The following is a 16,318-nucleotide window of genomic DNA, read 5'->3' on the forward strand; positions in this document are numbered from 1 at the left end:
CACTACATCCTCATCCATTACCACCATCAGCAGCGCACCTACCACTACACACCCCTCACAGGCAGTTACCACCCCCACATCCATGCGCACATCCCCTGTGTCCTCTCCCACTGTGTCTGTGACCCCCTCCTCCCAAAGTACACAAACTCAAGCACTCAGACACCCAACAGCCATCCACCTCACAACAGCATCCAGGCCATGCACCTGCACCCAAACACAGCAGACTGACACCTCCTAAAACCACTCCCTCTTCCTCCACTTCCAAACCATCTCCCTCTTCCCGCCCTAATGTCCCTAAAAAGCTTTTCCCCTCCACCGTTGACCTCTTCCCTACCCCTCCACCCATCCTTCACGTCAGACCAGGGTGGTTAAAACCCAGGCAAGCACCTCAGACACCCAGTTCATGGGCACAGTAGTGTCCCCAGCAACTCAAGAAGGGAAAGGATCCCGGCCACCATCCAGCCAGACGGAAAGGGTGCCTGGCCCAAGTGCTGTAGGAAGGAAGGGCAAGGAGCCATCGCCAAGTGCTGCAGAAAGAAGGGCAAGGAGGCAGCCCCAAGTGCTGCAGGTAAGAGGGGCAAGGAGCCTTCCCCAAGTGCTGCAGGAAAGAAGGGCAAGGAGCCAGCCCCAGCTGCTGCCAGGAAGGGCAAGGGGTCTGCACCAGCAGGCAGTGAGGACAAGGGACCTGGTGCTGAGACTCAGTCGGTGACACCACCACCAACCATGGTGGTGCTGCTGTCCGAGGCTACAGGGGATGGACTGGAGCCTCCCCCCATCACTACCAGCTCCGCCAGCAGCACTGCCACAGCACCACCAGCAGCAGTAGCAGCACCAGTAGGCAGCCGCCCGAGGCTGCTGGGGATGGGTTGGAGCCTCACCCCACCACTACCAGCTCTGCCACCAGCACCACCACCTATACAAAACAAGGGGGAACCCTATCACTCTACCCTACCCAGGGTAAATGTAACGCAATCAAAAAAAGGATGGCAGGTAGAGATAAATTACATCTTAAGTTATATGAACAGACCTACATTCTGTTGCAGCTGAGTTTATTTCTTCCTCAAATTTATTTCATACGTTTTTTCAACTAGCCAAAAGAATTTATGGTGGTATCAAACAAATGTGCATTACAAAAATAGCCTAAATATTCACAAAATGTTGCTTCACAAAACACCCACAATAGACTGTATCACAAATTTAACAATAAAAACCACCTTACGGTGAAGCCCTATCTATTAAAGTAGTGGTCACTGTTATCACTTCACATGTGGTCCACTTTTATGTGCTAAGGACTGAGCTTTTACATGCCAACAATTATCAACGTATTGTGCATTTCTTTCACACAAACGTGATAAACGTGCAAATCAAGTCTTTACAAAATAGTCCATTATTTGTCAAGCCCAATACACTTGCAATACGAGGAAGTCAACGCGTTTCGGCCTAATAATTTAAGGCCTCATCAGGACTGGAGAAGGGCAATGGAAGTTCTAGAAAAACAATCAAAAAGACAGAAGATACTTACAAAAATCCATACAAACATGTACTTAATAAATAAATAAACAAGGTGTATAATACATGCCTACAGAATATATGTTGTCAAATCAAGCTTATATATAAATGTTAAAAAGCAATGTTAGCTTAATTTAATAATGTCTCCGGCTATACAGACAATCTGGCTATGGTAAGGTACTAAACTCCTATAAGAGTACTCTCAGTTCCCATTCACAATATATGTTCAATCTACAATATAGATGCAACATGTCTTTACCTTAGTCGAAAACCCCCGTGGGACAAAGATCTTATATCTCTTCTATTAGCTTTAAACGGTGGACCCGGCTGTTTGCACGCGTCCATCCGAAGTCCCAACAGTGCTGTTATTCTCGGTTCTCTACCAAGGCAATAAAAGCTAAAATCAGACCCGTTTTACTATCAAAATCTCCACTCGAAATTACTCCCACACCTAAGGAGAATCTAGAGGCACTATCGTCTTACCATCTACATCGCTAAGCAGAAATGTAGAAATCTCTTCGGCACGTCTAAAGACGGCCGCGTCTTCCATGTTTAAAGCGTTACTAGCAGACGCCGCGTACTAAGAACCGTGCTTGCGTCTCACAAGGTGACGCCCAATCACCACGGTAACAAGTTGAATTCTGGGTCAAATGTCGGCGGAATACACATTGTAATTGCCGCGGACATCTTGGAACAGGACAAAGAAGCCCTGCCTCAGCCATTATGTGAACTAGAGATTCACTATTATATTTAACAAATCTTATGGCTACATTGGTGTAAATTATCAGACCCTGATGCCGTAACTACAGGCCTGCCATTATTTATGGAAAGATTATGAAGGAAATAGCTTTACTGGTGTATTAAAAAATTCTATACTTGAACCACTCGTTTTCTACTAATATCAGTTGAACCATCTGGGGTACCCTTTTACTCTTCATTTTTACTCACAAAGAAAATCTTTGGGAGGATCTTTAAATTACTCAGGACCATCTTATTGCGGACTAACCCAAAACACAGTGAGCAGAATACATGCTATTTGTTCGGCCATAGAGACTGCATATACATATTAGTCTTGGAAAAACCTATTATATCTGATGTTATATGAAATACTAAACAAGGTGCATTGTCATTTTGTAAATGTCATGCAAATGTCAAAAAACAAATGTCAACAAATTGTCAAAAAAATAGTCCCAAAAAAAAATGTATCAAATTTCACTTAATTAGCGACCACATTTCGTCATCATCATTTAATCCAGTTCTAGCTGTTTGGAATCTCTCAATTAATCTTGCTTCCATTCTTAATAGTTTCTTTGTCATTGTTAGACCTTCCGGTGTAGATTGTATTGCCAATAATACTGTCCACCAGATGTCTTCTGCTGTGTGCAGACATACCTGGAAGTGCTCTACTAATGGTGCTCCTTTGACTCCACATTTGATTCTAGAACGATGTTGAAGAATCCTGGTTTTGATTGGTTGTGAAGTCTGACCAATATACGCTTTCTCACATGGGCACAAAATACAATAAATCACATTTTTCGTGTTACAATTAGTGAAGTCTTTCTGTACGTGTGTTCTGCCATTTATTTTAACCTCTTTGGTATCTTGTGTGTATTGACATGCCACACATTTGCCGCATTTATAATGCCCTTGAATTCCTGGCAATTGTAGTAGAGATCTCAGATCTTTCTTTCTTGTAGTTTGTGTCTGTGCTGCCTTAACCCATTGGTCTCTTAAACTGCATGCCTTTTTAAATGAAAACAAAGGTTTGTCTATATTTAACTCACTAATGATTTTCCAATTCCGTTCAATGATAGACCGTGTTTTATTCACTTTAGGGCTATATGTGATCACACATGTAAGGGGGATCTTTTTTACTTTTTCTTTTGGGACCAACAATGATTCTCTTGGAGTAAACCAAGCTCTTTTGGCTGCGTTTTTAACCAATTTTCTAGGGTATGCCCTATCGATAAGTTTCTTAGTCAGTTCCTCTGCATTAACGAAATAATCATTTTTTTCAGTGCAATTCCTCCTAATTCTTAAAAATTGCCCGTAGGGTAAATTTTGTTTAAGCGTGCGTGGATGTCCACTTGAGAAATGTAGCAGAGTGTTACGATCTGTGGGTTTTTTATACAAGCTGACTGCTACGTTACCATCTTTGTTCCATATCCATAGGTCAAGGAAATTGATTTTGGCTTTATCTTTACTCATAGTGAATGTGAAATCTATTGTGCGTTGATTAAGCCAATCGTGAAATGCCACTAGGGTTTCTTCTGTACCTTGCCACACCATCAGGATATCGTCGATGTAACGGAACCAATGGTTAATATTTTGCCTAAACGGATTAGTTTGCGAGTAAACCCATTTATGTTCAAAATAGTCCATTACCAAGTTCGCGACCTCTGGGGCAAAACTGCAACCCATTGCCACCCCTTTGACTTGGCGATAAAGTTGATCATTATATTTAAAAAAGTTATCTTTCAAACACAATGTTGCTAATTCCACTAAAAATTCTGTCGGAGGGGTCTGAGGTTGGATATTATTGTTCAAAGTCTTTCTAATGATTTCAATTGCTTCGTCTTGCGGGATATTAGTATACAATGATTCAATATCAAAAGTAACCAAAAGGTGGTTGTTCTCTACATAGATTAGATTTTCTAATTTATTGATTATATCCATGGAGTCCCTCACATAGGCTGGTGTGTTGGCTACAGCTGGTTTTATAAATACATCGACGAATTGAGCAAGGGATTCTAAAATAGAGCCGCACGCTGATACTATTGGTCTCCCTGGGGGATGTTCTGAATTTTTATGGATTTTGGGAAGGATGTAAAAACAGGGGATTCTTTCGTCGGTCTGATTCAGGAAATTGTATTCTTTTTTGCTTATCCAGCCTTGTTCTTGTGCTCTTACTGTAAGTGTTTCAATCTTGCTCTTAACCTGTTTAGGAATATCTCCTTGTATTTCTCGGTAATGGAGTGAGTTACTCAGTTGCCTCATAGCTTCTAAGTTATACTGTTCTTTACCCCAGATCACGATTCCGCCTCCTTTATCTGCCGGTTTTATAATGATTTCACGATTTTCAGCCAAATCACGATTGCTTCTTTCTCTATTTTGGAGCAATTGTCATTATAGTAAATTCTTTTAGAGTTGAGTGCATCTACTTCTTTTAACACTTGATTTTCAAATATTTTGATTTCTTCTGGTAAGTCATTTCTGTCTGGTAGGAAACTAGATCTCGGTCTAAAACCACTGTACTCCTCACCATCTTGTGTTAAAGATGCGTTAAAGAAAGCTTTCAATCTCACCTTACGGAGAAATTTCAGTATTTCTATTTTGCTTTCTACAGGGTCAGGATTCCTGATTGGGACAAACGATAAACCTCTACTCAACACATGTTTTTCTATTTCTGTTAAGGGGTGTGATGACAGGTTATAGATGGGAATAAGGTTTTCTGATTTCATTATTGTCGTCTGTAAGCCCTCCTTCTGGTTCGAAAAAGGTTGTGATCTTGAAATTGTCCTCGTGAATTGTTCCCCCCTCTCGCTCCTCTGCGGTTGCCTCTGCCTAAAAAAGGTTGACCCGCAGAGTAAGTTCCTTGTGTCTCTGGCTCAGATTCAGAAGATGTGTCTGAGAAGGTGATACATTTTCTACGTGATCTTGTTTGGAATTGCAGATTAAGATTATTTGGATTGTTGTTTTTATAGAAATCTTCTCTTAAGTAGGGGTAAGTATGTAAAATATCGAAATTCTTTATATCTCGGGCCAATTTAGTTGTTTTTTGACTGATCGTGTTAGTTTTGAAGTCTGCTATAGTTTTATTGACTGCATCCAACAGTTGTTGGGCATTTTGTATGGAGCTATCTGCTGATATCTCTTGCTCAAGGGTAGCTATTTCTTTTATTGTTTTTATTGTTAAATTTGTGATACGGTCTATTGTGGGTGTTTTGTGAAGCAACATTTTGTGAATATTTAGGCTATTTTTGTAATGCACATTTGTTTGATACCACCATAAATTCTTTTGGCTAGTTGAAAAAACGTACGAAATAAATTTGAGGAAGAAATAAACTCAGCTGCAACAGAATGTAGGTCTGTTCTTATAACTTAAGATGTAATTTATCTCTACCAGCACCACCACCAGCACCACCACCAGCAGCAGCAGCACCAGTGGGCAGCCGTCCTAGATTCTATGGGATGGCCTGGGGCCTCCCCCCACCACCAGCAACACCACCAACACCAGTGGGCAGCCATCTGAGACTGCAGGGGATGGGCTGGAGCCTCCCCCACCACTACCAGCAGCAGCAACACCACTGCCACCATTGAACAGCCATCACCGCCGGCGGACAGTGTGTAGTCCTGCGTCCATGGGCTATTGAGCAGCCAGTCCCCTGCATATCCTGTGGGTATGACACCCAGCTGAGAGACTGTGACCTTGCACTCCCCAAGATCTGCATCGCAGGGCACGATGCCCCCTCAAGAACCTAACCTATGGAGAAGCCATCTACTTACCTCATCCTCCCCAGGATGAAGCTCACTGGCCACAATGGCCCCTCCAGAACCAGTGGAGAAGCCATCCACTCACCCCATCCTCCCCAGCATGAAGCTCACTGGGCACAATCTCCCTTTCAGAGCCAGTGGGCAAGTCACCCACTTGAGAGACTGTGGCCTTGCACTCCCCAGGACAGTGTAATGGGCATGTTGCCCGCTCCAGAGAATGTGGGCAAGTCACCCATTTGACAGACTGTGGCCTTGCATTCCCTAGGACCAAGCACAGGGTATGTTGCCCCCTCCAGGACCAGTGGCGTTGTACCATCTTCCGGGTGCGGTGCCCCCGTTCTCTGTCCCCCTGAGGTGCCAGGCTATATTCGACCTGATGCCCCTGCAGGGTTCTCTCCGTGTTGTTGCAGGAGTAAAGTGGGGCCTTGGACTTTGTGATGTGGCCCAGTAGCCCTCAAACATTGAGGACTAGGCTGTGTCCCTTCATTTGTAAATATGTATGTTCTTTTTTATTTGGATGCACGTCTTGCTACTGATTTATCTTATTACACTCTTTTTACTCAATTGTAGTTGTCCTTGCATTATTCCTGAGGGGTACGGGGTAAATATGTTATGTTACTGCATCTGCTTGTGTGTATGGTATTGAGGGTGGGGGTGTTGCGTGTTGAGTGTGTGTGTCACTATCTTTTCCCTCCCTGCGTCCCCTATGTGCTAGGCGGCTGTACTCACTGTGGTCGTCTTCTCCGTCATTGGTGTTCGTAGTGGAGCAGCACATAGAAGAGCTCGGGCTCCATGCGGCGTGGTTGTTCCCTGAGTCTCCACAGGTGAGTCCTTTGACTTCTGAGATCTGTTTCAGCCAGGCTTTTGATGTCATTGGTACTGCCCCGGAAAAGGTGGGGATTGGTGTGTCATAATACAGTGGGCGGAACATTTACTTCAACCTGGCTATAGGCGACTACCGCCTTGGTGCCTGTTGATTCCGCCCTGGCAGTCGGTGTGTTAAAGTGGCTGTCTGTCTGAGCTGTTTCCACCATGGTCATAGTTTGGCGGTAATTACCACCGGCCTGTTGGCGAAATTACCGCCACTTTATCACCGACTGCCAGGGTTGTAATGAGGGCCTTTGCTTTTTCTGAACTTTGATGCTGAATCCTGAATCCTTGCTGACCGAACCAATGTCCTGATGATGAAGATATTCTTAGCTTGCCGATCCAATTGAGGAGAGGTATTATTGTACACATGTGTTTGTTATGTGTAATGTTATTTGTTTTTTCTTTCTAGGTACCAACCACACTGTTTTGATAGAGCCGTTGTTAGATGTTTTCCAACTTTGTGTTACTAAATTGTTTTGCATGAAGCCCAACATGCCGATGCTAATCTGGTGTTAGTTAAGGATTCTTACTCTGTCAATAGGGAATAATGTTTGATGAATTTCTCTGCTGAATCTAAATCTATGTGATATTGTTTGTGTAATTGTTCTTGGTATTAATGTGTAATAGTTCAAGCTTTGATTAGATTGTGGTTCTTCTGTCGATTTGGACAGCCAGTGCTATTTCTGTATGTGTATCATTTGATTTTGTGATTAATTTACATGACGTTAGCATTGTTAATGTAGGGAAATAAACATTCTAACTTTTACTAAAAGGTGTGGTTATTCATGACTGAAAGGTCATGGTGTGTGACAATTACTGACTCCAATGATTATTAATGTCATTGATTATTGTTAATTATTGATATTGTCAATAAATTATTGATTATTGATCTGCATGTAGTGGAGTTATGGTGGGATCATCTTAATTGCGAGTCAAAAGGTTCATCAACCTATTTGTGTCACCCTGTAAGTTTACCTTTTAAGGTCAGACACGCTAACAATATGCACAGCTCTAAACAATTTCCTAATCATGCATGATCAGCGTGACGACCAGACTATCCTGCAAATTTTCTGCGATGAAGGTGTTTTCCATTTTGTCGCTGACATTTTAGGATCAATCCAGTAGAATTTGATGATCTTTATCCAATGATGGGCGTTTTCATATGACAAAAGTTGTGTTGCGGTGTGCAGGAAGATATCTCAGTGTATGTGGTATAGACAATCACTTATTGAGGCTGAAATCTTTAGAAGCAAAACTGTCCAGTCATTATTGAGCAGAACTCATTATGTTGATTCATTACAAGGTATGCTCATCATATCTGAGGCTACAGAAACATTGTGTTGCAATACTTTCTAGAACAAGAATGACAAATTAGGTTTTGCATATCTTTTCTCAGAAGCGAACAAGGCACAGGATGCACTTCATTCAGAAGACATAAAGAAAAGCCAGACAATGTTCAATACACGCAGTTCAAAATCATAAAAACTACAAACTAAGGGCCAGATTCACAAGGTCCTAGTGCCTCTTAGAAAGCACATTAGCTTCATTTTATTGTATGCTAATGTGGTGTTGAGGAGGCAATTCTTCTTTGCCATATTTACAAAGTGGTGTATTGCACCACTTTGTGCCCCCTTGCACCCCATTATTTCTGCACCTGACATAATGTGGCGCAAGGGGGACGTTTCCCCATGGGGCGGCCTATAAAAATTGTGCACTGAAATTTACATTTCACTCGACATTTGTAGCAGCCCACTTCTTTCAATGGAACTCCCATTACTTTGCAGGATTAGTAGCACAATTTATGGGGCTCATCCTACAAAGTACCACAATAGTATCATACATTTTGATGCTATTGACCTAACATGTGCCATGGTGTGCCATATTGTCAATACAGCACACACACAGTGTCGTTAGGAGGTGCAAGAAAAGTAGTGCATCACAGCTGTTGCTCTACTTTCTTGTAAATCTGTCCCCAAGCTTGTGGAGTTTGTCATAGATTGTGAAGAAAAATCTGAACTTTGCAAGTACTGGGGAAATGTTTCCAACAAATTAGCTCTGCTGAAAAACACTGGTACATGCTGATCGGAAAGGTAACTGGAAGCTGCCTGTGAAGATTGTAAAGGCACTGATTACTGTGTTTTGTGAATTTGATTGCATAAACTACCTACGATATGGGTCTTGTTATATGGAAAGAGTGAGGAAGCTAGAGGTGGAAAAACCATACCTTTACAGAAAATGCTTCCAAAGACAATTTGTGGTTGAAAGACAGGGAGGGAAGGGTTAATGCTGTGGATCCAGATATGAAACTGGAACAGACAATCCAGGGATCACAGAAAAGCTTGAAGGGAATTATTGGTCAAACACATAAAAGTGAATACGTTGCTCAACAGCAGCTAGTTTACCATGAAGTTCTTTCTATAAGCAATGTTTTCGGAGAGATGACAAATTCTAAAATTAATGGATCATCTTGACACTGTTCCTCATCACAAACGTGTGGGAAAGAGAGGGAAACATTTTAATAAATAGCCTTCTTCATTTCAGGCAGCAGCAAGGAACCCCCTTTGAAATGACTGAGCCCGTGCAACTTCACAACTTTATGACCAAATAATATGTGGATAACGATAAAAAGACACATCTACTAGATGTTCTGAAACATGGATCAAAACTATACACAGAACTAAAGAAGGAGATATTTGTACTGAAAGAGAAAAAGCTAAAGCTAAACTTCCATGCTTTAATTGCCATAATAAGAGTTTCGTCCAACCAGCCACTACAAAACAGATTACAATTTTTTTTTAGCAAGCATGTCGAGAGATGGATGTAGCAAAAGAAAGGGCAGAATTTATCAAGGACCTTCTGTTGCATGATCTTTTCCCAACAAATGCATTATTTTATGGAGATGCTGCAACCAAACCAGTGAAGAACAAATTCCTACAAGAACTCGAAACAAAACTTTCACCTGAAGAATTTCAATTCAGAAAGTTGTCCTCGTTGAAAACTGTTGTTGTGGACTATATGTCGCAATTGAGAATGGTCAAGATTTCATCCATGCAAAACATCTGAGAGGTCGTTCAGACTGTTCTACAGATGTCAAAGTCAGTGTGCACCTTACAGGAACTGAACATTATCATTGACAGTTATCTTGAATTTTCTTTCAAAGAATGTGAGAGAATCAGATGAATGTCTACAAGGGAAACAAATGGACTTGTCTGCATCAAAAATTCAACACTGATACCTGTACAACTTGATAAATTCTGGTCATAAACATCAAACAAGATAAACTTGGAGAAGTTAACTCGTCAAAACATTACTGATGCTTCAGTGAACATTTAATTTCCAATTATTGGGAGTTGGTGCCTGCAGAGATATATTTAAAAGTTATTGGCCATATTCTTCAAGAACTTGTCAACAGATTGGAGGAAGCTGCCTTGTGTTGTGCCACATATTGAGTGGACTGCTCAAAATGGTTCCAATCGAGTCATTGTGCTGTCAAATTACACAGATGTTATTATTGTGCTACTTAGATTTGTTGCAATGTTCATTAGTCAAGGATTGTAAGAGTTATGGCTATGTTATGGAACAGGCAAGAAAAGATTCTGAGGGCCTGATTATGAGTTTGAAGTCCTGTGACCGCTATGTTGGTGGTGGCAGTCTGACCGCCAACAGTCTAGTGGAGTGAACCACCATATTATGAGATTATCTGCATAGGAAATAAGAGACCGCCGGTGGTCCACTGCCACCACCATGCAGCACAGATCACCACGGTCTCCTGGGCATAAACAGGCCAGCGGAGACCATGTTTCTGCCGGACCCATTACGAGGTTGCACACACCATCAATGTGACCACCAAGGTCTAATCACCACGCATCTTTAGTTGGAAACAAGCAATATAAAGGGAGACACTCACCTGCACACTGCAATACATGTTTGTAGCCACCATGGGGCCATTCCTCAACATCATGCTGCTGCTCCTACTTGTAGAAAGAAGACAAATTTCACACTGACGTGGACAACAACCAAAAGTGCTGACACCTAGCTGTCATTGTCCTTTTTTCATCTTGACCAAAATCGTACCACTAGAAAACACATCTCGATAGCCGATTCCAAGGCCAGCAGTCACATCTATCATTCATGGCACACACACTGCACACTAATAGCACGCATATATGCACTTCTACACAACTCTGGATAAGGAACATCAAGGGCCACACAACATACACACATACCGACAACACAACTAATGCACATATACAAATATGTCCCACACACTCACACACAACACTGGCCAAGGACTGGCCACACATACAACATACGTATACATCCATCTGCCATGGCACACAGACAACACCATCATCAATGTGTGACGTGTGGCTTACGTGAAGTGGAATGGTGCCTAACCTACTGCTGTTGTTGTGTTCTGCGTTGTGGAGGCAAAAGATTGTGATATGTGAAGGGATGTGTTCTAAAATGTGGTTGGTGGGTGTGTCGAGTGTGTGTATGTGTGTCAGCTGTGTTGTTTTCAAATCTAGCCAATGTGGTCTATTGTATTACAGTGGGAAGCAGCGACCGCCTCAGTTCTCGCCACCATTGGAAGACCGCCATGGCAATACCGTCATGGTGATTTTCAAGTTGTAATAGGTTCGGTGGTTGGTTGGTGACCTGGCCTCTTTCCTGCCCCCAAGGGTCCTGGTGGAGTCAGGATTTTGGCTGTCTTTTGGTGGGCTTGGCTGGGTAACTCGTAATGCGGCAGTCTGTCTGACTGCCAACATGGAAGTCTTTTGGGGCGGCCACTGTGGCCATCTTGCTCTCAGACTGTCAAACTCATAATCAGCCGCTTTAGCCCGCTTCAAATTTGGTACAAGAAACCTGACACAGTGATGCCCAGTGTTCTTATCAAGGCACATATTCTTATGGTTGATGACACTATCAGCAAAATTGGAACAAAGCTTGGAGCCTTAACTGGTGAACCTGTGAAGTTTCTAAAAGGATTTGCTGAGACAGAAGAAGAATGTGACTTTAAAGACGTACAAAAATACATTGTGCATGTGCAGAAAATGAGTTCTGACTGTAACACATTTGACGATCTTCAGCACAGTGAGTTCAAGAGATCAGTCCCACTAAGTGACCTTCTACCGACTTCATATTCTGTGTGTGGACACATTAAAAGAGCTTTCTACTTCATCAGAAAATGTGTAAATGTTTTGGATCATGCATATGTAGAGAAAGATCAGTGTAAAATTAGTTGGGAAGATATTGATGGGGTGCTAAAACCTACAAAATGTCTAAAGCCTCCACCCACAGGCCCCACAAGTACATGTACTTGCCAAACCTGTGCTACAAAAAGATGTCCCTGTTGTTATGCTCTTCTCAAATGTTCCTCATTGTTGCAAATGTTCCTTGAGGGATTGCTGAAGCAAATAAATAAAGTGAACTATAAAAATGTGTCAAAAACAGGAGCTAATAATATTATTTGTTTTCATATTCAGATCATAAACATTGTTTGGTATATACATAAAATTATTTAAAAACATTATTATTTGTTTCATTTCTAAATATGTCTCTTCTTCCTTTATTATAGCTGCCATTTTGAAAATGGCAGAAGGGTTGCTCTGGGGAGTTATTTTCTGTCTCTATAGGACTACTTGACCCCCAAAACCTCTGTTTTAACACCAAAATGAACTAATTGGGCCTCATGGTTCCTGAAATATTACATCATCATTGCAATACAACCGTTATTTAAAAAAATGTCATCTAGAAAAATTTGTTTCGGGTCAACAATGTCTACCCAAGCTAAATTACTTCTCTAATGATCCAAAACACAAAGCAAAATTGAATATCTCTGGACAACAATTTTTTCACAGAGGTGTATCAGGTGTATCAAAAGTAATTCAAGAGTATACAAATGGCATCCTCTTAGCCAGGGGATTGACTTCGACTCCAGCCCCAAAACCAACCACAAGCTTCTTTGTACCATTTCTCAAAGACTCCAACTGTTGATGTTCAGGGGCTGACTGACTTTTACCATGCATTGCTAATCCTGCAATATGAGATTCCACCTTTCAGAGAAATTCTAACTTACCTAGAACCAGATACCATTAAAATAATGATATTTGTTATGGCTCACCCACCACCTTTGTGTCTGTCTCAAGAGAAAAAATGAAAAAAACAGGACCTAAGGAGAGTGTGGCCTGCCTTCACAGACTTTGTCAAAGCCAAGCAAACATCAGAGCAGGGCTACAAGGATGACCCTTTTTAGGGCATCCTTACCGGGTATTCAGGGCTATTGATGTGGTATGTCTGAACTCGGAGTTACCGATACTTTAGAATGCCACGCTGTTCCGAATGACAATTGAGAGATAGGTTGCTACCATGAGAATTGGTGTATCTGTCACTGAATCCTATGTCTAGTCTGTAGTTTGGGGTGTTTGTACATTGATATTTTGTGAGGTTTTGCACTGAAACATCCAGGGAGGACAATTTGGGAATGAGGTTTCTCCACACAAATTGTAATTCCCAATTCTGAAGGTAACTTCTGTAACGAAGAAAACTGGGAACCACAACTGACTTGGAATAAAATGCTTACTCATCTGGCAAGGTGGCAGCACCCTGTTGAATTATTCTCAGGGGGTTAGCTTAGTCAGTAAGATTGGGGGAATGGGGCGTGTGAGCTGCAAATTGTCCTACAATCAGGCTGTCATATAATGTTAAAATGCATTATTTTACCAGCTGGGCACAGGAGAGGGGCTTAAGTTGCAGTGTAAAAGAAGATGAATGTGGAATGGTAGGCATATTAAGTGAGAGACAATATTTTGTAAAATATTCAACATTTTTGAGAACTTTCAAAAGAGAGAGAAGAGAAGGTGTGTGCTGGTTTTTGTCTTTGTGTATGTAAGAATTCCTTGTGAAATCCAACAGACACCTCTGTGGTATGGGCTCCTTAAGGAAACACAACTCAGTAATCCATGGATGGTTTAAACAGGAACTTTATTCATTAAAATGAGCCCCCAACAGCTTCCCTAAACTGCAGCATGCAAGCAACTGAAAGGTGCTAACATTTTAGAATATCCCTTCCATACATCATTACATCATTCCATAATATATCCCATACTACTGTACTACGCCATACCCCCTTCAATAAACAAAAACAAAACATAAAACTAGCACATCCAGAAAGTCTAAATACAAAAATCTTAAAATGAGTGCAAACACCCATTAGAACATAATGAGTGTGAGACACCCATTAGTAACTTAGGGCCAGATGTAGGAAACAATTTGTGACTCGCAAACGGCAAAAATTGCCGTTTGCGAGTCGCAAATCGGAGTTTCCTATGCAGAAATGCATTTTGCGAGTCGTGACCGACTCGCAAAATGCATTTCCGACTCGCAAATAGGAAGGGGTGTTCCCTTCCTATTTGCGACTCGCAGTGGTATGCAATTGCATTTGCGACCGCGTATGCGGTCGCAAATGGAGTCGCAGTTACCATCCACTTGAAGTAGATGGTAACCCACTCGCAAATTGGAAGGGGTCCCCATGGGACCCCTTCCCCTTTGTGAATGGACCACAAAATATTTATTCAGGGCAGGTAGTGGTCCAAAGGACCACTACCTGCCCTGAAAAAATACCGAAACAAAAGGTTTCGTTTTTTTTTTTAAGTGCAGCTCGTTTTCCTTTAAGGAAAACGGGCTACACTTGAAAAAAAAAAAAACTGCTTTATTTAGAAGTAGTCACGGACATGGAGGTCTGCTGACTACAGCAGGCCTCCATATCTGCGAGTGCCCATAGTCGCTATGGGGCCGCAATTTGCGACCCACCTCATTAATACTAATGAGGTGGGTCTTTGCGACCCCATAGCGAGTTGCAGACGGTGTCTGAGACACCGTTCTGCATTGCAAATTGCGAGTGGCAATTTGCGAGTCGCTCGGACTCGCAAATTGCAACTCGCAATTTGCAATATTGCTACATCTGGCCCATAATCCCTAAATTTTATAGGAAAGGATCAAATTCTATTACTCCTTGTCAAACTTCTATCAACACCACACACAGGGCCAATTTCTTCAGGATTGTTCACTCTAGCATTACCACAATCACCACTGTCCAGAGAAGGAGCAGAAACTGCTTCATTCTTTTTGTCACCCAAGTCTCCAAAATGAAACCAACCATCTTTGCTTTGCTCTCTCATCTCCCTGGGATTGCATCTTTTACCCATGATTCTGCCTTGTTATTTGTTCACTTTAACGAAAAGATTCTTGTTCCACCATCCTTTCATGGCAAGCAACACAGCCTTTTTGACACCTTAATCACTTTTGCTGGCTCAGAAAACCTAGACACCCCTTTGACCGCTCTCATGTTTTTTTTTTATCTGAACCCAATCTCCAGGCACCAAACACAATTAAATTACTCGTCTCCTGCTCTCAAAATACTTCTTACAAGCTTCCTGCTTGGTTTTCACATGTTCACAAATCTTGTTCAAATCCACTTTTACATCCTGATGTCCTACTCTACCTTCTAACCAAGCTGGACTCAACACAGGCAATGGTTTTCTGACTCTCAACAGAATGAAAGGAGCAACAAGCAGTGCTAGGCGGGGTGGAATTATAACTCAACACTTTATGTTGCAAAAATTCAGCTACATTCAACTTGTTGGAAATAGCAGTCTGTACACCCTCTTTAAGCATACGAGTTGCCCTCTTGACAGAGCCGTTAGAAGAAGTACTGTACAATTGACTGTACAATGGCACTATAACATGTCTCATGTCCCATTCCTGATAAACAAAGCCATCTCCTCAAAAACGCAAAATTCATGCCATGATCTGAAACCACTTCCTTAACAGTACCCACCTACAGAAATAAACATTCCAGGAATTTTATGGCATTGCAAGAATCGGCTAACCTAACAACTGCCAACTAGAACAGAGCAAAATAGAGCTTGTAATAGTGGAAAAATAAGTCAGGAAGTCGGACATTGGTGTAGAAGTCACAGAAGGAACCTGTGACCTGGAACCAAGCAGCTCCTCCATGATCGTCTTAGGTAGCCACGAGAGGACTTGGAACAATGCCGTTCACAATGTTTAACCGGAATGGTTGAGCCTGGATAATGTATAACGTACACCCAAACCAGGGCGATGAGGTGAATAAGGATGAAAGCATTACAAACCTCAGGCAGTCAACGCCCCCTTGTCGGCCACCATGTCTGTCATACCACCCATAGAGCCTTTCGTTGAGTACGGAGCTCCATCAGCACAAGCTCTAAAGTGGAGAGACTGGGTGGCAAGAGTCATGTTGTTTTTTGAAGCAACGAAGGTAGAAGACGATCAGAAGAGGGCCATAATCATACACCTAGGGGGAAAGGACATTTGCAACATATCCAAGAACCTTCAAGAAGACGCCCCCAAAACGCATCACACCCTGATAGCAGCCCTGAACAGGCATTTTGAACCGATGGCT

This window comes from Pleurodeles waltl, chromosome 7 (genome assembly GCF_031143425.1).
Source record: "Pleurodeles waltl isolate 20211129_DDA chromosome 7, aPleWal1.hap1.20221129, whole genome shotgun sequence".
Lineage (NCBI taxonomy): Eukaryota > Metazoa > Chordata > Amphibia > Caudata > Salamandridae > Pleurodeles > Pleurodeles waltl.